We start from the raw sequence: 2,888 nt of genomic DNA, 5'->3' as shown, positions 1-2,888 counted from the left end.
AGGAGTTTTATTCAAAGCGAACTGTCAAGGGGTTCCCATAACAACCAACCGCGTAAGGAACGCAAATTCAAGGAACATAACACCGGTATGACGGAAACTAGGGCGGCAAGAGTGGAACAAAACACCAGGCATAAGGCCGAGCCTTCCACCCTTTACCAAGTACATAGGTGCATTAATTAAATAAGAGATATTGTGATATCCCAAACATATCCATGTTCCAACAAGGAACACACTTAATCTTCACCTGCAACTAGCAACGCTATAAGGGGCTGAGCAAAAGCGGTAACATAGCCAAACAACGGTTTGCTAGGAAAGGTGGGTTAGAGGCTTGACATGGAAATATGGGAGGCATGATATAACAAGTGGTAGGTAGCGCGACATGGCAATAGAGCGGACAACTAGAAAGCAAAGATAGAAGTGATTTCGAGGGTATGGTCATCTTGCCTGAGATCCCGCAAGGAAGAAGAATGAGTCCATCAAGAAGACAAACGGATGTAGTCGAACGATTCCTCACAAACGTGACGTTATCGGAACTAACCCGAAGACGCAACACCGGAAAGAAGCAAACAACATGGTAAACAACCATCACATAAACATGGCGTGATGCACAACCAAGTATGATGCATGTCCGGTTTAATGAGGCATGGCATGGCAAAGTGCACAAACAATACTACAAATTAAGTGGAGCTCAATATGCAACGAGTTGCATATTGCCGGACACCACATTTGATTATTTAGTTCGATCTTGTTTATGTACGCAACAATATTAAATGTTCTTAACATGGAAAGGGGTGAAGCAAATGAAAACTACCTATCTAGGCAAGTTTAAATGAGGCCGGAACAACATACAACAAGTCCGGAAAATCCTCATGAGCGTATATTAGATTTGGTACTGTTCTGCCCTAAACCGTATTTTAGAGTTGCTAAACATGCAAGATGAGTGCACCATGTTAAACTAGGCATTTTTCTACCCCATTTACATATAAAGATTGTTTAAAATGGAGCTACGGTTATTAAGATATGAACTAAAGCATTTTAGCATGGCATTATGGAAAATAAACACAAAGAGCATTTTAAACATTTCAAACATGCATGAAAGTTGGATATTATGAAACTAGATAAAATTCTAAGCATTTTACACATTTAAAGTTTTTACATATGATGCATAGTTCATGAGTTATTATATGCATGAAAGCTAGGGGGTTTTCTGTAAACAGAAAACTCTGGAAAATTTGGAAAATCGCTGGACTGGAAAAAACACAATCGGGCTGGATCTGACTGGCCCAACCGGTGAAAAAAACAAGAGGAGGGCGCTGGGGTGTGGCCTCACCCAGCGGCCTTGGGCCAGATCTGATGCTAGGCTGGGCCTTGGGGGCGTTGGAGGTCAACGTGCGACTAGGAGGGGTCGAGCGAGCAGTTTGACCAGCGTGTGCGTGAAACAGAGACATCAACGGCGGACGACAGGAGTTGCAAGGGCGGTGTAGTGGCACGGCAATGGCGGGGATGAGTAGATCCGGTCGGCGGTTGGAGCTCCAGGCAGCTGCGCAAGCACGGATCCGAGCGGACGAGCTTGAGGCGCTACTGCTGTCTAAACACTCCAAGGATGCCATGTCGGGCTCCCTGTACGAGCAAACACACAGAGAGAGAGAGAGGTCAGGGTTGCGCGGTGGTGCCTGAGCACCGAGCGAGGTAGGGAGGAGGCCAGCGACATGACCTACTGTTGTAGCCGTCGGCAACTTGGACGTGCGAGGCCGCGGGGAGGCCATGGGGTTGAGCTCCGGCGGCGGTGGTCAAATTCGTGGCGGGGACAGGGCTCATCCTGTTCAGAAACCAACAAGATGGAGTGGCTGCTTCTGCCGGCTTGAGGAGAGGGCAGAGGAGGTCGCGCGGTCCTGCTGTTGTTCGCCAGTGCGGAGGAGCACGGGCGGCGCGACGGACCTGCTGGTCTAGTGGCGCTACGACGAAGACGGAGGGCGACGGGACTTCACTCGTTTCCTAGCAGGGAAGCAAATGAACATGGAGATGAATTAAAGCAGGGGAGGAAGAAGAAGGCTGGGAGAAAGAGAGATGCAGGGAGCAGGGTGTTGCATGGGACTAGATCCGGTGGTGCTACGGGCTTGCTGCCGACGATGGCGACTCCAACAGGTTCGGGCAGCCCGGCGGGGCCACACGGCCGAGGCAACGGAGATCAGGCGAGGTGTGTGGGTTGGTCGGGCACGCAAGATGAGGGAGTTGGTCGGAGAGGATTTGGAACATGGGTGCGGGCTCTGGTTGGTGTGAAGGGGATCCCGAGGGAAGATTTTGTTGGCGATGGGACAAGCTCCTGAGGAACATGGGTGGCGGCGGCGGGAGGATTAGATGGATCGATGGGACAGGGCTAGGATTAGACTTCTACTTATAGCATAGGATTTTTGGTTAGGGCTATTTGGAACCTCCGATTAAAATCAAACGGTCAGGAATAAATAGGCTAGGAAAGTCTAAATAAGAAACAAAGATATTTTATAGCTGTTTGAGGATGATCCAGATCCAACAGTGACGACTGTCCGGGTTGGGCTCGGGACAGTGTCGGACGCGCGAGAGGGGTCTATGCACTGCGCAAAGAGGGGTAGGCTGGGACTAGGTGGATTGAGAAGAGGAGTTGGGTGGAGATGAGAGGGAAGGAGTGCAGCCCGACGACGGTTTCGGAGACCGAAAACGTCCGACGTGTGACCGGCTATAGTGCCGCTATAGTTAACGGTTGGGCTATCAAACGAGCTCCGAATGCGACGAAACTTCACAAGCGGTCTACCTGCACTATAATAAGACCGCACGCCAACTTTCAACCCATTCCGAGAACATTTTCCGGCCACTTATAAAATAATATTACGAACGTGCCGCGGGCGCGTGCA

General features: G+C 49.9%; 1 long non-coding RNA gene across 1 annotated transcript; it reads right to left on the bottom strand.

The window, feature by feature from the left end:
* Positions 1-474: 474 nt before the first annotated feature.
* On the bottom strand, positions 475-2,349 carry LOC125548382. Its single transcript, XR_007301056.1, has 3 exons — positions 1,715-2,349; positions 1,331-1,620; positions 475-533 (listed from the first exon to the last, which is right to left on the bottom strand). It is a non-coding gene; the product is annotated as an uncharacterized LOC125548382 (long non-coding RNA).
* Positions 2,350-2,888: the final 539 nt, after the last annotated feature.

The sequence above is a fragment of the Triticum urartu genome, chromosome 3 (assembly GCF_003073215.2).
Source record: "Triticum urartu cultivar G1812 chromosome 3, Tu2.1, whole genome shotgun sequence".
In the NCBI taxonomy this organism is placed as follows: domain Eukaryota; kingdom Viridiplantae; phylum Streptophyta; class Magnoliopsida; order Poales; family Poaceae; genus Triticum; species Triticum urartu.
This window is presented reverse-complemented; position numbering and strand designations above follow the sequence as displayed.